This window comes from Epinephelus moara, chromosome 20 (assembly GCF_006386435.1).
Source record: "Epinephelus moara isolate mb chromosome 20, YSFRI_EMoa_1.0, whole genome shotgun sequence".
Lineage (NCBI taxonomy): Eukaryota > Metazoa > Chordata > Actinopteri > Perciformes > Serranidae > Epinephelus > Epinephelus moara.
The window spans coordinates 32,624,348-32,651,542 of NC_065525.1; the positions used below are offsets into that span (position 1 = coordinate 32,624,348).

A 27,195-nucleotide genomic window follows, 5' to 3' on the forward strand; every position below is an offset into this window, starting at 1 on the left:
CCTCTTGTATTTCACAACATTTTGTGTTTTTACTTAAAAATGAACCTGTCATGTCTGGCTATTGAACACAAAATTAAGCAAAACTGACATCCCCATTCCTCACCTTTTCATTCATCTCAACGACTGAGTGAATCATGGTGAGACGTGGTCGTTTTTCCACTCTCGAGTCAAGTATGAACAGAAGAAGCTTTTACAGCTGTCTATATAAAACGATTACAGCAGCAGTTAATTGCAGGGGATCTTCATTTAATGAGCATCAGAGCAAATTTAATTACTTGCAGCCCTTAATAAACAAGCACAGAAACCTAATGGTGTGCAAATAAAAGTTTTGACAGAATATAACTTATCCTAACTTGTAGGGCAAGACTTGACTTATAATTGGACCATTGTTTCCTGACACACAAACACAGTGTTGACCATTTACTAGCCAGCAATGTTCCACTTCTATGAGCGCAATAACAAAAAGTGTTTTCATTGGTGGCACTTGGGGGCTGACCCTTGTATCTCCCAGGTGAGATAGTCAGCTATCTGCTGGGTAGCAAAGTTATTGCCTCACCCCCTTCCCTCGGCTCTGTACACCCTATCTGCTCAGGCCTTTCCCTAGAGCTCACTATCGCCTTACTACCTCTACTCTTGTACTGACAGCCAAACAATGGGAGCCAGGACTGCCTTAACGAGAAGAAAGTGGAGGCTCGACTAATTAGAGGCACCCCCACCCCCCCACGCCTTCGCCTCCAACCTCTGCTGTTAACTTAGAACAGTGTGATACAGCCTGGCCAAGCCTGGGACTGTTGGGCCCATCGTGAGAGAAATCGGGCTGGAAGTTGCTTTTTTTTCCTGGCAGCTGGCCAATGGGGGACCGTAGTAATTGCCCGAATCCCACTGTGGCAAGTGAGGAGAAAGAGTGTGAGGGTGGTACAAGCCAAGGAAAGTGAGAAAATGCTGGGACCAAGAGTAGGCATGAAAGTCTAGCAAAAGAAAAAAAGACAGAAAAATACAGATCTGGAAAAAGGAGACAGAGAGAGGCTTTGAAAAATGAGGCACAAAAGATAAATGTTTGTAAGAAGAAACATGGGATGACATGTGGGACAAGTGATTCAGAAAAAAGTAAGAGCCTGAGGACTCTTCGTTGCGTGAAAATAATACAAGTAGAAAGAAAACTGGACAAAGTATTGGGAGTGTAAGTGAAAATAGAATGACCTCGGGTGCTACTCACTAGGGAGAGGCAGACAGGGGTGCAGCGAGCGTCTTGGCTGTTGGAGTGGAACAGAGCAGGGTACAGCGGCGGCAGCACAGTGGGCCCTCACTGGACACTTCAATCACAGGCAGCCAGAGCCCCAGGCAAACTTGGCCAATTAGCCGCACACTGCTGCTGACCCCCAGCTTCATTAAGGGCCCCGGCTCTGGATAAGGGGAGAGGGGAGAGGGGGAGGAGAGGATTAGGGAGAGAGAGAGTCAGCACTGGCCAGGTTTGAGAAGACACACACATGCATTTGCACGGACACACACGCTAGAGGTGAAGCTCAAGGTTACAGATAAACACAATCAACTGTGGGAGCACCCCATGCCACACATGTGCGCGCTCGCCGAATTACACTCGCGCCTCCCTGTGGGTTTACACCCGGCAGCAAAGGTGGCGGTGAGGGGGTGAGAGCCACAGAGGCCAGAGGGCGCAGCTCTCCCCTCTTTCCCATAGCGCTGCACTGACAGCAACAGGTGTGGTGGCCAGCAGACATGCAATTACCAGGCTGAGAATCTGCTCTTTGTGACAGAGACAACGGCGGATCAGAGAGAAGATCAGAGCTAGAGGGGGAGAGGAGTGGAGCGAAGTGGGAGGAGAGGCGAGAGACGAGGAGGAAGAGAGGAAGATACAGACTACTGAAAGTCCCTGGAGGGGAGACAGAGCGAGAGCGAGAGAAGGAGAGAGATTTCCAGTCCGCTCTTTTCATCGCAAATCCCTCGCCGGCAGAGTGAAGAAAAAAAAAATAGATCAAAAACCAACACATACAGTAGCAATGACACACCTGTTGTTCTGCAGTAGAAATACAGATTTACACGCTTTGGTGGTGTAGAGAGACCTCACATACATGTGTGCACAACAATGAGACAAAGGAGAGAGTAAACTGACAGCATCCTATTTCAATTCAGATTGGGTGGGGCTGTTTGGGTGCTTTGGGACAGGTTGCGCTCAATGAGCCCTGACAGAAAGACTGCTTGGTGTATGCGCGTGTGTTTGTCTGCATTGCAAGTGTGTATATCCACATGGGACATCCGCTTGCATCAGCCTTGTGATGGACGGTGCTCCAGGGTGGGGGTAGCAGCAGCAGCATCTTCTACTGTTCTCTCCATCGTTTTCTCCGCTCTCCCTCTCCGATTACGGGCCTTCGATCAGGCTAAAGTAATGTTTGTGCGCCTTGCCACCAGTGTAGCAATAAGTGCTGTCAGAAACCTTGCATGCTTGGGTGGAGAGGAGATACTGGCCCTTTCTTTAAAACAAGCCAAGGATAAAAGATCAATGGCCCAATTCAAGGCCATGAATTGGAGGGAAAAGTTCACAAACATAGTGGGAGATTATGAGAGGGAGATATATGTGTGGATTGGGGGGGGGACGGAGAGCGAGGGGGCATCTAGCTCATCTGTGTGCTAGTGGCTTATTGATCGGTGGAGACACACAGCTCCCAGCCATTCATCACAGGGCACTCAGGCCCTTAGATAACTCCTATGATAGTGCCCTGCTACTGAGCAGCTGCAACTGGCCAGATCCATTATCCTTCAAAGTAAGCCCCCTAGCCTGGGAACAGGCATGGTGGGGCTGCTGGGTGACAGCCTGGAAGGAGGGCTGGAATGGAAATGGAAAAGACCAGGCCTGTGGTTAGGAGCCTGAGGCTGAGGATAGTGTACACAAAGGCAGGAGCTGGGGTTGAAGGGGCAGGGTTTTATGAAAAATGGTGCTCCGACAGCCAGAACAGAGATGAGAAACTGTCTGTTTGCACCAGTTGGAGGGAAAAAAAATGTGACGGCACTATTGTTTCCATTTCTCGGCCAAACAGTATTAGCAAAGCTGTTTTATAGCAGATAGCACCACAAACCATCCGAGCGACAGGCAGCTCGGAAAACTGCTGAGTGGCTCTGCATGTGTGTGCGTGTGTGTGTGTGTGTGTGTGTGTGTGTGTGTGTGTGTGTGTAAAGAGAATTCCCAGATTGGGCAGGTGGGGATCAGCCATAATGAGCCATGCAGGGAGAGAAGAGAGGAGGGGGGTCAGAGTGAGGGCAAAAAAAAGAAGGGAGGAGGCCAAAGAGCGAGGGAGAGAGACAGAGTGAGAGTGATGGAGACGGGCTCAGAGCCAGAGACGTGGCCCCAAAAGAGCAATTACAGGAGCTCCAGAGAAGGTGTGGGCCCAGCCCCCAGGCATAGTTTCACACAGCACAAAGCCCTGCCAGACATGTAGTCCCAAGCACACAAACACACACACGTTGTGATCTAAGAAAAACCTCCGATGAGCATAAGACACAGACAGACAAAACAGAGGAAGTTGGGTGAAAGTCAAAACGGGAAAGAAAGCGTGAGGTGTTTTGTAAACCGGGGTCATCTCAATCCAAAACATCCCCATGCTTTACTACCCTACATGTTTTCAAAGCAACATTCTATTCTGGTCGAAACCTGTTCCCTTAACAGCATGGCCCGAAACAAAAGCTGGAACTCCGGGGCTGAGGTCAGTGTGAGCAAAACTTTCAAGTCGATTGTCCTCCATGCGGTGAGGGGCTAAACAACACTGAAAAGTCTGGACAGGCTCGCACCATGGTGCCTGTCACGAATACGAGTCCGAAATGGTTTCTGAAGGCAACCGCTTCAGCTCCCTCCCCACCTCCACCTCCACCTCCACCACTTAAAGGAGAACGACAGGCTGGAAAGACGCAAGAATGATAGGAGAAAAAGAAAGAGAGAGATGTGCAAACAGATAAGGAGGAGGGGAAATTAAATTAAGAGAAAAGTTCTCGCGCACCGGTATGCACCATTGATTTCCTATTCTCTTGGAAACATTTAATGAGCTTAAATAGGAGCCTCGTTTGACACTGCCACAGTGACTCGGAGGAGCCTCCCAGTGAGAGGAAATCGTTCAACGGCTGTGACGGCTACCAGAGGGGGGTGGAAGATGGAGAGGAGGTGGAGGAGGAGGAGGAGGAGGAGGAGGGGGGGGGGGGGGGGGGTGAAGGTTTTAATGCCAAAGCAAGAGATGTGTGCAAGACAGATGTTGGATTATGCTCGGGAAATGGTCCATGGGTAGCATTACTTGCCTAGTTCTCAATGAGGAGGAGGGGAAGAGAAAAAAAAAGAATGAAGGATGAAGGAGATTACCGGAAGAGAGGCAGACGGTGGAAGAGGCTAAAGGTGGTCTGCATTCAACCAGGCTGCCTAGTCGTGTAGGTGCTTACCACTCACAACAGGCACTCATTATAACCCAACAATGTCCAAAGTGACTGACAGCTACTGCTCCACTGCAGCGTTTCACCTCATTACTTCCTGGATGACCTCCCTATGAGGCATTCAACAGATGCCTATTGCTCGGCGGCCATCTTGTTTTTCTACCCTCCCCTGCTCTCTTTTCTCCCTCTATCGGCAGGAAAACTATTGTCACTTCAGAGAGCAAAGTCCTGAGGTGCTTCGCTGCTCTCTGCCGCTGATGAGGGCCCACTGGGAACCATTGGCAGCCGCTTTATGAAGCCGTCTGACAGAGTGAATGGACTCAGCGTCCTGCCACCTTTTACAGGCAATCATGATAATAAGTGTGGAGTCGGGCAGGGCTGTACACTGGCACCGCAGGGGGCCTCCCCTCACCGACTGCTGGGTGCAGTGGTGTGTGTATGTGTGGAGTGTAGGTGCATAAGTGAGTGTTTTTAGGGCTGGAAAATAAACGGATTCATTTAATTTACTGTGTTTTGTAAACAATTCTCTAAATCCAAACTAATTAAACTGTGAATAGCTACAACAGGAGAGAGCTTCAGAGTCACAGTCCAGAGTCATACTGTAAATAATCAGGACAAGCATATTAGAAGCGAAGGAAACAAGCACTGCTATATTAAGAAACATACGCCCCTTCCACACATGCACTGCAAACGTGAAATTATCTAGACATTACCTGGAGGAACAGTATGTGAGAACGCAATGTCTGTGCAATGGCCAATTGAGCCTATGTGAGAAAAGAGCAGGTCACTGCCTGGAGAACACTGAGTGAGTGGGAGTGTTGATGACGTTTCATTGAACATTCATGGGTAAAGAAGAAGGGTCATTTACATGAAGACGGCATGAAAATGTCTACCTGGAGATCTTGACAACAAGTTGCACGAACTTCTGTTGGTAATGGCCAAAGTTGAAATCATCAGACAAATTCTATCTATGTAATTTAGGAACAAATTACTGTGGCTGCCTCCTGAAAGATGGAGATTCGAATCATCAGTCAGAGACCCATCAGCCACCTGAGAGTCCTTCAAGTCGAGCAGTCGGGTGTTTTTTGTTTGTTTGTTTGTTCGTCAATGTGCACCGTACTTCTGGGGAAGTTCCAGTCCCCTGATTTAGCTATAGAGTGAGTGCTCTACGCATTCATACTGCTCTTTGGTACAGGCAGCTGCAGACAACGAGGCAGCTGCCCAGAGGAAGAGAGGCTTTGCCTGTTCAGGCTCTGAGATAACATTATCTAACATTGCCTGTCACAGCAAATTAATACAATATAGTTTCAGGCTTCTGTTTGATATCTAGCGTTAGTGTTAGCGAAGTTAGCTTGTTTACGATATTACAGGAATGTCGCTGTCACACTGAACGTTTAAATTCTCAAACTGCATTTGGAAAAAGAGAAACAAGTGGCTGAATATTCAACAGCCAAATCTGATTCGACTGACATAATTCTGAGTCAAGTACAGCCCTACAAATTACAAACCAGGTCTTTGTCACTGTTATCTGAGCAGTAAACCAATAGATAAATTATTTGTTGCAGCCCAAATACAGATGTTAGGAGATATACTCCAGAGTTTCTGTTTGCATAAATCCAAGAGAAACATTATGCTTATTTAGGGGGACTTTATATTGATGTATGACTGCTGCGTACAAAACAGGCTTTCAAACATGATGTCCACCTCTTAATAACGTTAAGTGCAGACGTGCTCATGTGCATGTAAACATGCTAATACATATGAGCATGTGTAATTGCTGCAGCTAAGTGGTAAAGCATAAATATTTCAGGTCCCTGTGTATGCTTTTAACTCAGCCGGACATGTTTTCTGGTTTACAGGAGCTTTGAAATTCCACTAGTGTCTGTTTCTTATATTAGCAGGTCAGAAAGAAGTTCTTCAGTTCCTGACCCTGGTTTTTTTTCCTCCCCAACTCTGGCTCAGCTGCAGGGAGAGCGGCTGGCTTGCACCACCTCTGAGTATCTATCCAGACAGATGCATAGTAAGCAGTGCTGTAGTGGGTGTTTGGCACAACTGGCAGGCAGTGCTGAGGCCATGTTTCGCTGGGCTTTCATGTGTGACTTGCTGCTGAAAGTTTTGCTGAAGGAGATTTTTTTTTTTTTTATGAAAATTAATCTCGGGCTGGAACAATCCTGTGATTCTCCGGGTGATTAATAACGGTGAAAGAAAAACAGACCACACAAGAGTGCCCTTTTTCCTTCTGTAGAGTTCGTGCAGACACACACACAGGCGCGCACTCCCACACTCACATACCGAGTGTAGGAACTGGAAGTGACTAACAGCAGCATAAGGACGACAACTTGGGAAAGGCGTAGTGGTGAAGTGCCCTGCACTGCTTCCTCCGGTGTCCCCAGCTGTCATTTCCACCATTCTTGTTCAACATAGTGTCATCGAGAAACAGTTTTTCACAGGGAACTGTCGTTGCTCTCCGAAGGAATCCATAGGCCATCATCTACACGACACTATGGACCATTCTCTGAATCATTTACGGTGGCCTATATATAGCCTGTGGAGAAAAGGTCATTATTGAAACAGAAAGCTATATTTCATAATTGCACTACCACGCTTCTATCCCCTCAGTGAAATTGGCTCTCCAGAATATATTCTCTCTCACTCTACTCCATCTCTCTTTATCTCCCTCTCTTGTCTGTTAGAGAGGGCGATTTTGACAGGCCGACTGTCTCTCCTGATGCAATAACCACCCTCCATTTGTATCTGAGGAGGGTGCATTAACTAGACAGCGTAATCAGCCCGCACAGGAAAGGCAGCAAGCCTCCTCACCGACCGGCTGCTTTTTACCACTCTTTGCTATAACAGCACGCCATTAGGCCACAATTAGCACAGCTGGGAAAAATAACCCCTCAAAGACCTTTAGCCAGCAGAGCAGATGCAAGAAAACAATGCGACTTTCGCAAAAGTCCATTGTTGCACTAAACACTCAGGGGAGTAATCTTCTTTGATCACACTTGATATGGAAGGCAATAGGACTTTAAAAGTAAAAGATAACAAAAAAAACTCACAGTGCCATGGGACAACCTGATACCATTGACATGTTGCGGTGGAAGATTCCCGAGTAAGGACTCTGATGGAAAAAACCTTATCGCCAGACACTTCAGACAGAGCATAATTCATCTAAAAAGGCAGCCAAGAAAAAATGTGAAAAAAAAAAAACATCCAACAGCGCTGCCTTATCATAAGTGTATGCACTTTCCAAAACAGGGAGGTGAGTTTTGTTGAAGTACCCCTGTGGTGAAGGTGCACTTCAGGTGAATGTGTTCATCCAGCAGAGGATGCAGCCTGCAAAAGCTAAGTTCAGCACGCACAAACACCTTCCCTCCCTCAGGGCTTTGGAACAATAAAGAGAAATGCGTGTCCCTGTGGTCATTTGTGGCATGCTGGCAGTGGGCAGACACAGATAAGAGTCTGGATTGGTGGAGGCTGACACGCTGTGATTATCTCCTGCTGCCGGAATTGACCGTCCATCAATCCAAACGGCCGAGAGGACCGGGGCCGGCCGACTCAATTGTTGCCTGAGACGAGATTTTTATGATTCAATGACCTCGAAGAAAAAAATGTGTCAAGTGTTTCAAATGTGTTGTCGCACCAGCGCGCTCGTGCATTGTGATTCAGATTCGCAAATACTCATGACGAGAAAAAGTGCGACAGTCTCAGAGGTACAATCACTAGCACATATGTTCGCACACTATGTCTTAACACACACACACACACACACACACACACACACACACACAGATATGGCTAAGCTCAAAGTCTACCACCTGACTTTCCAAGCTCCCTCTCAAGTCCCAGTCTGCCTTCCTGGCTCTCTCACCACCTTCCCCCTCACCTCATGCTGCGTGTTCTGGACCTAAAACCAAGTCCATATACCGGAGTGAGCCACAGGAGAGATGGAGGGAGGGATGGAGTGAGGAAAGAGAGAGGGAGAAAACGAGAGAGTGTCAAGAAGCACATTCTTTCTGCTGAGCGCCATCTGGAAGTGGAAAGGTAGATAAACAATGACGTGAGCCGCATCCCATCTCCCTCCTAAAGCCTGAACAGACACACACACACACTCGCCACAATGCATGAGCGCCATCGCCACCGATCCTGTGCAGCGCGCCAAGCATTGTCAGGGATTGGGTCTTATCAATCGTTGGCCAGATACTGAGCGGAAGCGTGAGGCAAACAAAGGGAAGGGGAGAGAACAAAAATGGAGGGGAGCTGCAGGCGACAATGAGAAACACAAATGAGACGATGGCTGGGAGCCACCCGTCCACACGGCCCGGACCGACTCTATTTAATCTGGTCAAGTCTGCCCCAAAATCAAAGCAATCTCCTCTAGTGAGCTGACAGAGGAAGGAATCAGACAGCCATTCCCACCCAAAAAGGAAGTTGCTGTGGAATTGAATGAGGGGATATGGGGCTGTGCTGCATTGTGCTAGGCATGCAGACTATTACGGCTGGGGAACTCTGCTTTATTTAAAAAAGTCCATTTGCATTCACTCAGCTTGCAAGAGGAGCTCGGGGGCAACGTTAGCTGCTGCTCCTGCTGCTTTTGAATTCCTCACTATCTTTTTTAGGCCCTTCTGGCATGCAATATATCACAGTAGTAGTAGAAATCTTTATTATCCCTTATGGGGAAATTGTCCTTGTAGTAAGTCAGAGATAATAACAAAAACAATATCCATACAATACGGAAGCATGGAGCAACAGCTGGAGCAACAGCCGGAGGGATGCTCCCCGTGGTTACTGCGCCTCTTGGGGCCACCGTGCCCTAAAAGAGTGCTTAGCCAGACCTGAGTTAGACTAGAGTAAGACATATAAAGGCCACAGTGGGGATGACATGAAGAAAGAGGGCCTAAATGAAGAGACTTTGACAGCTATCCCTCGGGCGGCGAGAGGAGCTGCACCTGTATGCACCCCGGCTCTGCTCAGTTTAGTTTCCGACTCCCCACCCACTCAAAACACACACACAGCAGACTCTTCAGCTCTGCTGGCACTGACGGACACAACAGGAGGGAGGGATCAGGTGGCTGGGGCAAGCAGACGGAAAGAGAAGGGTCGGGGAGGGGGTTGACAAATGAGTCTCGTCAGGTAACATTCACAGATGTGAAGGGAAGGAAGGGAAGAAGAGGGAGAAGATAGGTTAAGGGAGGGGAGGGTGTCTGTCAGCTCATATTGGTTCACCCGCGAAAATCTCCTGCCCTGATTAGAAACCACTGCAAGCAGGAGACGGGAGGACAGAGACACTTTGAAGGAGGAGGCATTTAGGAGCGGGTCCGTTTGCACCCGAGGAACGCTTACTGATTCTGATTGAGGAGACAACGAAACATGGCCTCGGTCTCTCTGCCTGGGATGCTTCTCACTACGATGGATCTGATCAAAAAGAGCAGAGGGGACAAGGCAGAGGAAGAGCCCTGGAAGCATTCAAGGGCCTGGAAATTTGGGTCAGACGCATGACATATTAATACAATGACTGACGAGAAAAGAGAAGTGAGAGGAGAGAGGAAAAAAAGGAGGAAATCAAAGGAGAGGGAGCCAAAATATGCGCAGCAGAGAGGATTTGTGTTTCAACATGCCCCAGCGTGAGGGAGGAACAGGAGCTTATTTGCAACCACCTTCAGAAAATAAAAAGAACATAATAACTTTAAAGTGATTTTGGCCAAATGAATGCACGATCCTTCAGCTGTATTCAGACCTTGATAAATGCCCACTGTCGAGGCTGTTATTAAACACCAGAGAGACTGGTGGGTCCCTGTGCCAGGCAAAACTAATTAAAGCCAGGCAGATGTGTCTGGACAGTGGTGTACCACACACACACAATGTTACACGCTTGCTCACTGGTACGCACGCACACACAACCTCTACATGGGCTGTTAACCATGTCCGCAGTGCAATCAGTGCCAGCTGATGAGCCGTCACCGTGCTAACTAGACCAGGTGAGCACGAAACAGCAGCGTCTCAGCTTCAATTTCTAACTTCAGTGTGCTCGACTTCGGAAACTTTTTGTCAGCCAGCGGCCAGAGAGAGAAAAACGCCTTTCCCCCTGGTGCCTTGTTATCCTCGCCAACACCAGGCAACACGCTCCTTTTCTGTATTCCCTACCTTCGCCTCTGCAGGTGATGATGAGAGTTAGAGCTAACAGCAACCAATTAATCTTTCATGGTGCACGTGTTCTTGCTTTTGTTAGGTCTGCTCCATGAAATTGTATGAGACTGCAGCTGTACAAAAGAGGGCTTGTGACACTTTCATCCTCTTCTTCTTCCTCCTCCTCATCCTCCTCCTCCTTTCCACTTTTCATTCTCATACTTTGTGAGCAAACAGCTGGGCTTTTTTTTTTTGCAAAAGCTATCATTACGGCAGCCTACAGGCATGAGAGCTACACTCAAAATCGCTGATGGAAGCCCAGCTAGCCGAGTCAGAGTTAGAGATGAGATTGCATTGGGGATGTGAGTACAGGGGAGGGGGGGATGATGGCTATTAGATGATAAACACAGAACCACATGCCCGTGCACGCATACACGTACAGAAGCGCATGACATGAGGCAATACAAGTGCCCGTGTTTTATCTTCATTTGGGCTCCCGCTCTCATCTTCTTGTAATCACACCGATCTTAGGTCACATACACACACTGGCAGCTCTCTCACAATCTCCCAAAGACACATACACACAGTAGTGACTAATCACCCATCTGGAGCAGCCATTCCCAGGTCTGGATGACAAAGCGCCCATGCCCACAAATATAGGCTAATGCCCTTCTCAACAAAAGGCTTAGGCTGCATTACAGTCAAACAGACAGGTCTAAAGAGAGGGGAGGGAGGGGTGGCTTATGACCCGGCTCAGACAAGCATGGACAGGGGAGGAAGCAAGTGACATCACAGATAAGGGTGATGTACTTAGGCTAGCTGCTAGTGGCTACATGGAGCTGACAAGTCTGTACGTGCACTTGATTTCAAATGCAGCTCCCCGAGTCAAGGGCAGGGAGAGGGCAGAGCCAAAACAGTAGGAAAAGCCATTTCAATGTGACTAGGCTAGTTTGTGAAGTGAAAAATCCGGTGTGGCTTACCCACAGGGCTTTGCTGAAACCCTCTCGTCGCTAAATATTAGCGTGTTAGCAGTGGCAGGTGCTAGCCATGCCCTCTCGGAGCAGTCCGCGGGGTAGGGCTTATCCTCCAAATGCCTCCACCACTGTGGAAAGCTGTTTCCCTAGCAGAAGCTGGCTGCTGGCTGGCATGATCCAGGTAAGTCTCCTAGTTGTGAGAGGGGCCTGATGCAACCAAAGCCAGGTTCAGAATGCGGGATAAGGTTGGATCACAGCCAGGAGCCATTAGCGAGCAGTGTGTCAGACACAACGGGCAGAACACGACATTTTCAAAAGGCGTGGAAGGACTTGAACGGAGCCGTGGTGAAGAGTGCTAGGCAGCTGTTTCATTCAGGCCTTCTGATAACAACCCCCCTGTCCAGATTGGCTACTGCAAACAGGGCAGGGGACCGCAAGGCAGCACGAATACAAATCACTCCTTCGATAGTCTACACTGAGCTAAGCAAAAACTACTGGCATTCTCTCATTCATTTCTTAGCTGATCAAGCCTCTTGTGATTCAGTGTGTGCTGCTGTAAAGAATTTTAATGTACTTGCGTGCATTTAGATTAATGTGCATCCTTACAAAAGAGCATATGACAGGATGGTTAATAAGCAGAAAACACTTAAGCTATCAGGAAGGGCCAGCAGTATGAACAGACAAAGATCTAGCTAATGGCCTTAGCCATATCGTTTACGGTACAGCCTGTAACCAAAAGCAGAATCACACACTGGCTGCAAAGGCAGGGAGGAAGGGACAGTTTCATTACTCAACAGATAACATCCTAAGAAGACTTTCCAGGGGATGAGTTTTGCTTTCAACCCCCTCTGTGAATAAGCAAACAACAAGCGCATCAATTATGAGTTTGGGAAATGAAAACTCAGAGTTATTCAATTCTCTTTTTCCACTTAGTGCTTGGAAATATCTACCAAACAGAGCTTGTGAGCAAAACGACTAGAGGCATAGACAGTTAACCCCAACAGCACAATCCTTTTATTTCGGTTTTCGAAAAAAAAAAAAAAAAACTTGACAATGTGACTCTTGTTTCAATTATAAATCTGTGGAACAGAAAGAGCGATTTTAAAATAGTGGTGGGGAAATATCTGGCTTTGAGTGGTGCTTGATCTTAACAATCAGACACAGATTCAAGTGGACTGTACTCTGCATGCCCACCTCTCACACACTGACCATTGCAATCACCAAAAACAACAAGCTTTTACATCTGTGACTGTGGCTCAGTCCCATTAAAAACCCATCACACCCACTACCGCCACGCTACGCTTACTGCGCACAAAACCCATTGCTATAATTGGCTCCACTGCACCTTTTTCCCCACTCTGGACGGGCCAACCGGCAAATGCAACAAAAAAACAAAACTCTGCAGTCACTGGAAGAGATCCAAACTCTGGTCATGTCTCAGTGACAATCAAGCATGACAAATTATTTCCAAACATGGGGAAGAAGTGAAAACACGAGGATTGTTTCAATCAGACGGGAAAAGAAATAAGGATGAAATGAAAAAGAGAACAAATGAGGTGAAACGAAACATTGCTCATTGTCTGCTTCGGGAGGCTAAGGGTGATGGCACACCTCCAGATGACAGCACACACTCCATCACCCCACATAAACAGACAGCGAAAGGTGCGGTTGTGAAGCGGATCTGTTGTTTCACAGCGACCGCGGCGAAGGCCACAACCATGTCATTACCCCAGCCAGCGAAGAAGAGGAACCCCAGAGCCTGGTTTTCTGAGACTTGCCGAGAGAGTGTTTGTGTGAGGGTGTTTGACAATGAGAGAAAGATAAACAGAAAGTAGGGGAGAAGAGGAGTTAGACTGTATGAAACTGTGACTGAATGAAGTGTGTGTGCGTGGAGGTGATGGCGCGCCATCAAGGCTCAGTTCTAGTTTGAGCGGGCGCCTCTGAGATGTTTGTCATACCAGAACGAGGAGCGTGTCTGGACTGGGATGAGACTGAGAGAAAATGTTAGTGGGGCCCTAAGGCTCACTGAATGAAAACACACTGCCCTCTCTCTTAAACAGAACACACTCAAAGACTGACTCGCAAACTCATGATTTGAGGGAAAGGGGGAGCTTAAGGCCACTCATTAATATAAAAACAGAAAAAGAAATGAGAGCAGAGGACAGGGCGGGAGGCTATTTATGGTAAGAAAAAACATGTAATCTATAAGCAAAGTAACTAATTATCACCAGCAAGAGACAATAGAAACTCACAATCACTCATAATTGTTTCTTGGTGTGACATGACTGCTGATAAAGGAAAACTATAATTGATATTCTGAACTGACTTTTGTTAATTAAAGCACTGATTATTCTGCTAAACAGACTTCGACAACCAGAGGCGCAGCACTGCCCTTTAGAAAAGGCACTTGCACAGCGTTAAACTGAATTCCTTTGAGGCCTGTGTTTTTGGCAGCGCTGTTGTCGGGGGATCAGGGCGTTCAATGATATGTAAACAAACACAAAAATGGGAGAGTGGTTTGCACACGAGACAATCCCCAAACCGAGCGTTTTTATTTGTTTCCTCCAATAAATGTCAAGCTTTATTAATTGATTGAGCCTGAGAGGGACAGAGACTGGGAACGGAGCGAGGCGGCGGAAGCTGTGAAGCAGTGTGTGGACTATTGTGATTTCATCCCTCTCTGCTCTCAGGGGAAATTGATGCCAAAACCTTACACCAACATATATAAAAACCTTGACTCTGACAAACTCTGTATAGCAACAAAAATAAGCCTCAAAAATGACCTAAATCCTCATGTAGGAAAAGTTTACAGAAAAAAAGTGCCCTGTAATTACCACAGCATATCTGTGGACTGAAGGGTTTGTGGATTAGAAAGGTTGGACACTGAACAAAAGGGGACCTTGGCTCACTGAGAGCCTGGTCCGGGCATATAGGGGAGGCAGTTGAGGACAGCACACTTAATGGAAGTGACAGTCAGCAGATACGCGCCAGTCCCCTCCACCCGCAATCACTCCTGCCGCCTCCTCCTCTGGCGGGCCCAGAAAAGAAAGGGAAAATAAAAAAAACACACCCTTTCCCCCCCATCTACAGATTACATACAATGCACCCTAACATACCGGGAGAGGAGGAGGGGTGGAGTGGGGGTAGACTGAATAGACAGGGAGTGCTGCCAGGGCCTACTTTTAGATAGCGTGGTTATCAGCGGCAAAAGGAGAGAGAGAAACAAAGAGGAAGTTTACTGGCGTTGTTTTATCTGGAAGGGCATTAAACTGAGAGGCACACAGGGGACGAGACAGCGCAAGTAAAGAGAAAGACCATTCAGAGGAAAGGGAGAAACTGTCCAAAGTCAGGCAACCTTCAGAAGCGTCCTGTCTCTCTAACTCACAGTCACACACACACACACTTTGCCCTTGGCTGAAAGTCATCCCTGGTTCATGGTCGCTGGCTTTGATAGGAGCCCGGGCCCTGGAACGAGTTACTAACGACCCAGAAAGTTGCTCGTCGGGCGATTGGTGCAGCTTGATATGCAGCGAGAGAGGCTGTCACTGGGATGGAAACTGAATGTGGCCTTTGATAAAACACTCAAAGAGGGATGAAAACAGGACGGGAAGTAGGCAGCCCATTAGGCCGTGATAGAAAGGAGGGGAAATACAGAGGGCCAGACAACTGAGACTGGGGGCAAGTCCGTGCCCCTCTGTGTTGTCCTTGACCCTGTCAGATGGGGCCTGCGGTGAGAAAGAGTGCTGGGCACATTGCCCCCTCAGGTGTGGGTTGGAGAAGGATGAGAGGCATGTCGATGAGAGGACCCCCCCCACCGGCAGCACCAAGGCAGACCGCCGGAGCCCACTAATCAGAGAACTTAGCCCCTGACCTCTCCACAGGCTCTATACCTTTTAATGAGATCCATGCCTTTGATTCGTCTAGCTGCCTGGAGGGAGAGACAGATCACGCATAAGCTCTGACACACACACACACTTAGACATCAACTTTTCCAAGTGTAGACGGACACTTTCACATGCACACACTGCTGTGGACAGAATGACGAGAGAGTTGAAATAATGAGCGCTCTGTAATCCATGATGGCCAGCGGCTCTCATGCGTGCACACACATGCACAGGGGAAGTGGATACACAACGATGGACTAGAACAAGCACTGCCTGAGAACTAACCAAAGCAAACTAATCAGCACACACAAGGACGCGCAGAACCGCACAGACGTAAGCTGAGCCCGGCTCAAGGACACAACACCCACCTTGTTAAGAGAAGGCCGAGGGAGGTGCAGGTGAGATTGGATCCAGACATGCTTGCTCACAGATAGAATTGAATTATTGATCAGCCAACAGATTGTGTTATGAGGAATTCATGGATTCGCGCCTGGGCTGTCCAGCTCCCTTAGGCTGAGAGACAGACTGCGTGTGGACTCACTGTACATGTGTACATTTGTGTATCTGTGTGTGCCGGGGAAGCCTGGTGGGAAGCAGGTTGCACTGGTAGAAGTCCGAATTATTTTCTGTGGGCGGAGTGGTCCAGTGTGAGCTCGCACTCAGACAAGACAGAGCAAACAGTGAATCGATCAAGCTGGCTGGGGTGATGCATACAGAAGGAAGGCCTCACCCTCGCTGCGCTGAGAGAGCTTTAACTGCTCACACACTGAGTGGCTTTTTCATTGGCACTCAGGCAACAGCACAATCCTCAGCTCTTAATACCACCAATGGACAGGGAGGAAATGGGATTTTTATTCGTCTGAGCTCCACGGGTGGTCTGCTGCTGCTAATAATGCCCTGAAATACAGGGCCTCGCTTAGGTCGGGTACCGTTACTAACATCAACATCAGCCAACACGAGGTCCGTGCCATTAGACAAAGGTAGGACTATATTCTGTCACGAGGCTGTGGCACCTAAAAGCCCACTTCAACCCAGACACCTTTCAACACTTCCTTAATGGCGATCCACAGCATGAGGAACTGGTCAGCGTGACCGAACATGCTTTGGAAACCACATCATTTTTTCCAAGGCTTAACCTAGTTCTTAAAAAAAAAAAAATGAAGTCAGCGGCCAGGTCTTGCGGCTCCGTGCCTGAGCTTTACACAATAAGGACAAGGCATGTCATGTTACCAGAAATTTAGTGGTCGATACCAATTTCAGGGAAATTCCATGATTCCATATACTACGGTAAAGAAAAACAAAAGAATAAATCTTATGTACTTAAAGATACAATACATTATCAAAAACATTTAAATTAAACTTAATGATCTGCCTCAGGGACGTGCATGTTAAGTCATCTAGTCAATTAAACACTGCTACCCAGAAATGCAAGTTGTTTAAACATAAAAATAAATTATTTTCATTATATGAGATTGCGTTCACCCAGTGAAAATGCCATTGTAATAATCACAAACTTTTCCTAAAGATTTGTTATCCTAAAAAATATTGTTTTCAATAAATGTTATTTGTTAACTTATACTTAGTGAGCTGTCATGTTTTGCACACACATTTCAGTGGTATCAAAATATGATTTGGTTTTAAATGGCTCTGATTATATATGCAATATTTTTCTGACTATGTTTAAACTTATAGATTAGACTGAGCTCAATTTTGACTCTTTACTGAGCGTTGTCTTACTTTTAGCCTTATCAACTAGTCTAAGTTTAAACTTCTGATTAAACGTCAGGTAAATTAGTCGTCAGGAACATTCCTAATCAAGCTCGAAAACAAAGTACCAAGTAGTCTGTGTGGGTTCATGAGATTTTGTGGGAAAGGAAACGTATCTTAATATGTATAGCCTAAGGTATATTAACATATTTCTCCTCCGTTAATGGTGTCGTTCAGCATTTTAACATTTTAGATGTGACAGTTCATCTATGTGGTATTTGTATCGCCCCTCCTCCACTGTGATCGGATGGCTGATTAAAAGTGATAGTTACAAGCGCAACATTTTACCCAAAGTTTAACATTTCTTAGCTCTCGGCCACCAGAAAAAAATGCCAAACGTGTAGCACTCAGCGCAGCAGGTGCTCAGTGCCTCTTCAGGCTGCTGGCATTTGTAGCATAAAGTAAATAAGCAGCGTTCCCTATTATAAAGAATTTACAAAATACACTGGCCTCAGGCAAAAACGCTTTTCTTTTCAAGGTGACAAGACGGAGCTGTGGCAGCTGTACTTGTCGTTGTCTTGCACGTATAGTTTTTCTTCAATCCTGGTAGGCCTTGGTCTTCCTTTGGTATTTAACAGCAGACTAAAACATGTGTAGGCATACATGCTGCCCTGTCAGGTCCAGAAGAATTACATCCACGGTACCTATGGTACCAATAATAGGCTACTGGAGAAAAACGAGTGCTGTCACTAGGATTGGGTATTGCTTGGGTTTTTCCTAAACCGATGCTTAAACAATATTTCTAAAACTGTACCGGTGCATAAACAAATAGGTACAAAAAAATTAAAGCATCAAATGACAGTCAATGACACTAAGGATCTGCCTTTTTAATAGAAAGACACAGCTGAATGTAAAATTGAACAATATTCCTTGTTACGGTTTGAAATATACTTAAATATATAAAAATGAATAAATATATAACAACAAATGCACATAACAAATAAAACTTAACCCAACTACAATAATATAACTCTAAATAACAGTTACAGTTCTACTAACTGTCTCTATAACTCAGGAGACAATTCTACATTAACTATTAAGGAGCGGCTGAGAATGTGGTGGTCCACCTTAATAGTCCACCTTAAGTGAGCCTAGTCAAGTTCCAGTGTGAGGCGAACTTCCCTTGCCAACTGGCTTCACTTTAATTAGCAGGCAACAAGTATAACACAGGAACTTGGCGCAGAAGTTGTGGCACTTATTCACTGATAAATAGCCTAAACTGTACACTCACTGCACGGCTACATTTAACTTCATAATCTCTGCACCGGTCACCACAGCCTCACTGTTACGTATCACCAACACACACACACACACAAACACGACTGGTGCCATATTGGCAACAGGTTTCAGTCCTCAACCATAACCGTCAAGTTTTCAGAATTTCGGCATGGTGCCAAAGTATCTCGTGACACCCCTAGTAAGGACACATCAATTCTGCTGTCTCAAATGCTAACCTTGCTGATGAGATAAAAACAGTCACAGCTTTATGGTTACACACTGTGGAGCCATGATATTAATATTTAATGGACTGTATGACCAGGACTTAAAGGCGTGGTCAGGCTTAACAGAGATCCTGCAGACACAGATTAAACACCAGGTCACTTTAATGCGGGTTAATCAGATTTCCCATAAAGAAAAAAAAACACTCTATCACTTGGAATGAGACCATATTTAATCTCCCATGTTTTTTGTAATTAGGACTTATTTTGTTTCGATGTTATGTGCGGAACAGATGTGTGGTTTTAGCACGCTGCTCAGGGGAGATAATGTTTTGTTTTCAAGTCGGAAGGTGGTGAGACACACGAGGACCCGATGGGAGCAAGATGTAAGGTAATTTTTTCCATTACCCAAAGAGGAGAGCAACTCCATATGACTAATTAAACAACAGACACAGAGGAATGCGTGATGACATCCTGACGGCAGACAAAAACAGAGGCTTGAAGTGAAACAGAACAGAACCCGGTTAAAAATAAAAACACTGGCTAAGGGAGGCGGAGGAGGAGAGACATGTCAGTGGAAGTGTACTGTAGATCTCAACAGGGAAGACTACAGAGAGATCTTAATGGAGGTCTGGAGTGGTGGATAAATGGCTACTCCGGTCTGGTCACGCCACCAGTCGGCACCGGTCCACCAGTAAACAAGCAGCGCCACACTGACATGGCCTCTTACACCCCACTTTGCTCCAATCTGTTATTGGAAAGCTGCACACTTCTCCTCCATATCCAATTGAAAGAGGATGAAAGTAGAAGGGGAAAATGTCTCCTGGTGAGACTTGTGTGATTTGGGGATCCAATTTGGCAGCCTGTTTTCTGTAAACATTGTAACTGCAGCTTGTTTTCAGAGAACGCACTAGCGAGCAGCATTAGTCTGTTTGCAGTGTGGGGAGGAAAGAGACAAGGTCTTGGTAATAAGGTTCTCTAACCCCAGCAGCAGATCTACTCCGGCTAATGACTGTAATTAAAGAGCCCAGCTCCACGGAGGGATCAATGACGTGGGATCAGCCCAGACAGGACGTAGAAGAGACGTAGCTACAGCAGAAGGAAGCGACCACAGGGCTGAGTTTAAAAACTTACAGGCCGTACAAATGGGAGGCTGAGTGGTCGGCTAGCATGTGTTATGAGCGCCTGTAAATATTTAGGCATTCTTACAGGGGTATGTGGCTGTGACTCTGATGTCATTTCTCCGAGGCCTGTCATTTGCTTTAGTTAGAGGCTGAAAACCGAGTGTGGAGCAACTGTAAACACAGATCTGTGAAAAGGGGAACACTGGGGAAACAGCGTGTCACAGGACAAAAATAATCCATGCGAGAAGTGCAAGTTATCTGCGTGACCATCACATGTTGAACCCAACTGTATACAGTTTAGGGAAGAGAAGGGAGAGGGCAGGAAAAATGCAGATACCATGTCTACGTGATTTGCAGACACCAGCATAAAATATATCTAACAGCTTCCTTTTTCGCATATAAAGTTGAGAGGGGATACCAAAACTGGGCAGCTTTGAGGCTGCCCAGATGAGTCAGTGAGGAATAATGCATGTCATCACGGCTGCGTGAATAGGAGAGTGAGGCTGGGGGGCAAGCGCAGACACCCAAGACATAGAGCTATGATGACACCTCCACAGATCTGCATTTCAGAAGACAGCTCTGAGCCCCAGGCAGGTTTGAAGCACCAGGATTAATATCCACCTAGACTAGAGACACACTGAGTAAGAAAAAAGACAAAGAATAAAGTCTAAAGAAAAGATTCAACAGAAGTTATGGAGCACAAGAGAATGGATGAAGAGAGACTCTGTCCGGCTGATAAAGGGAACTAGACAGTATGCTCAGACGTTAACATAAACAGGAAGTTATTAACACGAGGGCAGTGGGTACTTCCACACTGCTCCAGCACAAGGGTCATGGTTGGCTGATCAGGCATAGCTAACATTCCTGTTAGATCACGACCAAGCCAGGGAGGTGTACACTCCCACTGCCTTCAGTCCACCACAATGCCCCAGCTCAACAAGGTCAATGCCAACGTACAGGCCTGACTCACACTAATGCCCCACATGAACCTGCTTCCAAAAAAGTATGAAACAAAGGCCCAGTACTATTTCATATTTTTGCCCCTATGCCCTCATTTTCCAGTGAACCTCTACAGTTTTAAGGGAACGTGTTTGAAATCCACCCTGATACATCATCATTAGTCAGTAATGGTGTTTACATGAACAGACAACTATGACGGTAATGCTGCTATCGCAATGACATTTGCTGTTTATCTGATGAGGACAGAAAATCATGGACGCCTCCTGTGTTCTCAAAAAAAAAAAAAAAAAAAAAAAATTCTAGTCCACACAAACTGTTTTTAAAAATTCTCTGTCCAACTGAAACCACAATAACACAATTGAGGCACTGTCAAGAGTATGCCAAACCAACAGGCTGACATATCTGTAACCTGGAAGCCATGCAAAGAAGAAAAAGAAGTTGGCCACTCCGCAGCCTGGAAAAAAAATCTTCTACCAGAAGGCTACCTGGAGCAGTGACCTCTGTAACACATTCTAACACCTCTGTTCCTCTGTGTAGTGGAACAGGTAACTGAAACACTTGAAAAGTCCTGTTAGCAAGGTTAGAAACAGCACTGTATTGGTCAAGTCCGCCATTCCAGGAAATGACACCTCAATTTTGACACTTCACGAAGAGGCTAATGGCACACACTCTACTCTGCCATACAGGAGCCAAAAAGGCCTGTCGACACAGCAACACTGATAATGAAATTTCTAAAAATCTTCACCCTAATTGAAGTTTTTCTAAAGGTTGTTTTTAGTGAACTAAAAGACAGTTTGCGTGTCAAAGGAAACCCCAAAAAAGCTGTTTACAAAAACACTCATGTCCGTGTGGATTAGACCTAAGTCTCACATTATAAACTGATCAAACAAGTCATCAAATAAAAAACAATGCTGCTTCATCAGCCAACTATCAGTGCTCTGTAGGCTAATGTTAGCAATCTGTGCCCCTACCCTGCCTGGCTGCACTGATGAGCGGTAACCTTTTTTCTATCTATATATAATTCAATAAAAAAAGGTTTAGCAAATACGTCTAGAAGGAAAGAGAAGAAAATAAACTAACAAACAAAAACATGTCACACATATGTCCTCACACATCACTCTACAGTGTAACATAATCGCAGAGCAAGTTCATAATTACGTAGGCTTATCTTCCATTTTGATATAGGTCCATAACCGGTCCCAAGGAAATGCTCCTTTCTCCCGATCGACATTTATTCTACTGAGCAAAGAGCAGCTACTTTGGTGCTTAAGTTACATTTCTGGGCCTTATATGCATCAGAGAGGAATCCAACATGGAAATATGTCAAAATGTCGGACTGTCATGCACGAATCAGCAATAACTTTGTAACGTTAGCCAACTAGCTATTTAGCCACCGAGACATCAGGATACTACTAGGTTTTTTTTAATGCTTGTTATAAAGAAAAGGGCTATAATACACTGAAACGACATTAAACTAAGATAATACGATGGTTACTGTAATTTTAAAAACTTTATTAATAAAGAAAATATATTTGTGGGTTTTCTTTTGTTGCTTGAACACAAGCGGCAACCTTTGGGAGCAGAGGACTAGATCAGCTGCCATATAACAGGGAAAGTAAATGACTGTTAATGACACGTTAATGCTATTGGTATTGTTAAGAAAGTGCTGCCGACGCTTATGTTTTATGTCACACCAGAAGTCGAGGCTGATGTGTCACATGTCAGAGCCCTCACACCTCTTTTGACTCTGCAAAGCTGTGATGCTTATAACTAGACACTGGAGCAGAATGTTGCCACCGTCGTTTGGTTCTGTGCAAAAATGCAAAGGAGGTATAAAGAAGGGACTTTATAGCAGCCCTATAGCACAGTCTCTGTGTAAAAAGGGCTTATGAGTCAGCTCCACCCTCTTATCCAAATATGGGCACTTCTAGCTTAAAAAACCACTTGACTTGAACTTGAAGTCCACGAACCAATGAGTGATCGCTTGGTAGCTATGTCCATTATTCTATACAGTCTATGCTTGTGCAACCATTTTGCTGATGATTTCTCATTTCACTTTAGTTTGGAATGTGACTGAAAACCCTCTATTTGGAAGACTATGTAGCCGTCACACTTCACCCTACTCCTTCTATCCCAACAAGAATCAGGACACCCTATCCCTAAACCTGAATGTGCAAAATGGAGGGGTAGGGGCAAAGTGGTAGGGGTTGCACTGGGAATGAGGAAAAATCTGACAAAGCTCCACGCTGCATTATCTCCACTGTCTTATTACATATTTTGTGTTTATGCCTATTGTTGCTGTTTTTATTACAGATTTTATTTGCTTTTCTTCTTATATCCTCCTCATCTTTATCCCTGCTGGATCCTTCTGCTGCTGCACTGGCTGACTAATTTCCCCATGGGGATCAATAAAAAAAGAAAAAAAACTGCTCAAACGTATCTTTAAAAACCTCGCTGTTACCTCCGAAAATCCCACCTCAGACATTAGCAACCACAAATTTTAGCGACCAGTGGTCGCTACAAAATGTCAGCCACTAAGGTTAAGGCAGTATCTTTGGCGGTGTTATTACTGCTGCCGGGACTACTGCCACACTAAAATGGTCTGTCAGTTTACAGATGAGAAGCAACAGAGCCAGTGGCATTTAACTAGATTCTCAGTAACTTTAACAATTGCTGTATGAACAGATTTTAATAGGTCCCTCTTGGATCATAGGCTACTGAAAGGCCACGATACCCACCTCATTTAACAGAGACAAGGACATGACTGTGACAAAAAAAATGATTTCATTTTCATAATACCATTTCATTATGGACTGCAATATAGGCACACAGCCTTGCCTCTATACTGTATCACTCCAGCTAGATAATAGCAGTACAGAGGAAGTATAGATGCATTCAAAAGTCTTGTTTTTGTAATGTGCAGCTGAAGGAGAAAGCTCTTTAAACACAGAATTCTTTGCTTTACTTTTTCATTTCATTCATTCAGATTTCATTTTTAAGACATAATGACCAACAGCAGTCGTGCTAAAAAAGACCTGCAAGGTTCATACTGACAAGCGCAGGTATGTATAAAGAACATCTCGTCTTTCCCCCGCAAAACCTTGCCTGCCTTCTAATTTTGATTGAAACAGACAAGCGAGAGATAGACACCCAACCTCCAGCAGAGCTGCCACCCCCATGTCCATTTCCAGCTGCCAGCAGGTTTCAGCAGATGCCAGAGATAATAAGGACAGCATATGTTTCCTCAAGATCTGATGCTGCCTTTTCTATTTTAGAGCACTCTCTGCCCACAGAATTTTTGTTATTGTCTCTAAAGATGATTTAATTTACATATAAGGATTTTTTTACTAGAGAAATTTAATGGTCAAATTCATACAGAAATACAAATTTGTAATCTAAATGTACTAGGGCTACAACTAACGACTATTTTGATAGTTGAATAATCTTTTGATTATTGATGGTCAGCTGTTCAGATTGTGAAATGCAAAATCACTCGCTTTCAGCTTTTAAATTTCTCTTAAGGTTGTTTTATGCATGTTCAGACTAACAATAAAGTCAATTAAGATGAATATTTCATTCAAAAATGTGTCTTTTAATGAACTTTCCTGCTGATAAAGCAGAATGTTCAACTGAAATCAAGTCCTGTCTGGAACCAAACCAGTTCTAATAGCAACAAACAATCTATTTGTCACATGAAATCATATAAGATACCATTTCCGGACCTCTCAGGTCACTGGGGGCATGCGTCACAGTTTGTTTACATATCTTGACCCCATCAAGATAGCTGCATGCTTGCTCCTCACTAAAGCGTGCAGATACTCTTCTCCCCAGCTGCCTCTGAGCGGCATATAGCAGCAATCCAGAGTGTTTATTCCGCTTGTGGTACAGGACGAGCAGGAACAGGACAACGTTTTAAGATGCCTACTGTCACACCACCTCTTAATTTACCATAAAGCACACGCCAGAAAAAGGGTCACTTGGTTGAACGACACTGTCCGGTATTCAGGATTTAGCCAAATTTCAGTGGAACAAAGTTGCACAGATGTTGGAATCCCGCTGGACACTGATGCAAGTCACAGCCAGTGTTTAATTCCTCCAAATCATGGCTTTTAACATTAAGCTAGCTCGCTAACAAGTTAACTAACATACAAGACAAGTCGTCATCATCCAGAGAGCCAATGTGCCTCCTCTTCAGATGTTCTAGCATAACTGGCAAGGTCAGCTTTTCAAAGGTTACAGTTCACAACCTGTTTTGGCCGTGTAAACAGATAAATGCTCCCACACTTTGGGGACTTTTGGTCTTGAAGGTGCTGCCATGCCATGCCGAACTTGAGGCTTCAAAACAGGAATCCAAAAACCAGTGGATGATGTCAGGGTAGCTACTGTATGTCCAATATTTTTATGGTCCATTTCAGTCCTAAAGTGGACATTTTCCAAAGCTCTTCAGAATTCAAACTAAATGAGGAGCAAATGCAAAATAAGTTTCATGTTTTCATATGATTTGAGATTTTAATCCACTTAAAATTGTAAATCAGCTGCTCTAACACACAACTATTAGGCAGCTCATCTAGAATCTCACTATTTTAAATGAGCAAAAATATATAAATACAGCACATAAACAAACAGCAGTTGCTTGCAAGATAGAAATCCTAGTGCCAAGCATTTTAATATTTTTCCAATTAGTATCTCCTGCCAACAAAGGAGCAGTGACTGGTTGGGACACAATGAAGCATGAGTATTTCTTTAAAGCACCATCTATTAGAAATAAGGTTGTTCAGAGTCAAACTCTGCAAGTGAGTCACATCTTAAATCAATGAGTATAATTCATCTTTTCTATGAAGTTACACTCTCACAGACCATCCCTCTATGTCTTCCTCAGTTTGCCACATTATCTTCCCCCTTCGCGCTCTCAGGTTGGTGTGACCTTCATCTCCAGCTGCCGCCAGTGCGCTGACCCTTCATGCATCTGTCACCCGCCAGTTCTGGCTGAGGCTCACATTCAGTACTACATAATTAATGGCCCAGCGTGCAAGCAAATAATAAAAAAAAGAAGAGGGCCAATACTTGACTGCAACCGCCATATTAACATAAACCAGCTGGACATCATATTAGCTGTAAAGCAGAGGTGATAATTAAAAATGATCTTGGCAGGAGTAAATTGGTCAGTTTGAGGATTAACTGTGAAATGACTTGGATAAAAATGAATTGCACCCTCTGGTGCCTTAGCCAGGATTAAATGGCACTCAACATGGAGCAACTCTCAGCAACGAACAAAAAGTGCAGTGAAAATGCATTACAGGTGGAATAAGTGGCTCCACACAGTTTCCATTATTCCTCAGCTACAGTAAGCCTAAGTCCATTTCAAAACCCAAATCTCTCTGAGAAAGATATATCAGCGCGCTGCCAAATCCTGCACAGGCACCCTCAATTTGCACAGAAATAAAGCGTCGACTCATCTTCGATATGTTAAAGTCTGAGAGATCTGTGAATCGTCTTTTCATCATAAAGCAAAGGAGCTGGACTAAACGTCAGCCCGTCACATTACACTGATTGAAGCAGGCACGACCAACTTCCCTCTGAAGTGTTTAAATGGATAGCATTTTGATAGCAATACGTGCCAGACTCAATTACCAAAGCAAAAAATAAATTAGCTTTCTGCTCTCTTTTCCGCTGCCAATATAAGCCTAGAGAAGAAAGCATCGGACTGAGATTTCCCAGGATAGGAATCAAGGTGACCCCTCACTCATCATTGCTGATTAGTTTTCAGATACCTGCTTCTGTGGTGTCTGGCTGAAATGGCTGGCTGGGTGTGAACTTTTGCCAGTGGCCTGAGCTGGTCGACATGCCTCCAGTGAGCAGGTAGCATCAAAAGGCTCTACAACACTATGTGTCTGTGTCATCCTGTCAGTTTGGCCGCCATGGGGAAGTGGGTGAGGGGGGACTGAGGCAGATGTCTGTATTGTGTATCCATCACACGAGTGTTCTGTCCTCAGCTGTGCAACCTCACGTCTGCTGACAGCCAACACACAAAATGCCTTTTGAACAGCAACGGAGATCATGTTTTCCTCTGGGCTAACTTTTTTTTTTCAAGTGGCCGCCTACCTCTCGAAACCTCATATCACGTCTCTGTCTCTTTTTAAAAAAAATATTAGGATGTCTCCGTTCTCGTGCAGAACATCCTGCCCACAACCTCTCAACTGAGCAATTAAGGCAGCTCCCTCCCCACGTAAATCATTTATCTCTTTCAGGAGTGTGAGCATGTTTACAATATTCATCATGTTCCTCTTACTCATGCTCCAAGCTCTGAGAGTGTAGGAAAGAGTTACAATGGTTAAAGGTAGCAGTGAGAGCAGCAGCAGGGGGAAAAACCAGCATGAGTTGGCAGCGGTGTGGCGAAGAAAGCATAGCCATGATGTGTTGAGTGCATGGTGTGGTCCGTCATGGACATGGGATGAAAGACAGTGTGGGTTGAGAACTTGTCAAGGTTGTTTTTAAG

The 27,195-nt window shown here is 45.3% G+C and overlaps 1 protein-coding gene across 3 annotated transcripts in view; it reads right to left on the minus strand.

The window, feature by feature from the left end:
• plxnb2b (plexin b2b) overlaps window positions 1–27,195 on the minus strand; it is a 178,753-nt gene that overhangs the window by 147,305 nt on the left and 4,253 nt on the right. Inside the window, exon 2 of one of the 3 annotated variants that reach the window (XM_050072791.1) lies at window positions 1,201–1,403. The exons of 1 other annotated variant lie outside the window; for it this stretch is intronic. The gene's annotated coding sequence lies outside the window, so the exon portion shown is untranslated. The remainder of the gene's footprint in view (window positions 1–1,200; window positions 1,404–27,195) is intronic. One more of the 3 variants, XM_050072789.1, reaches the window with a different exon arrangement.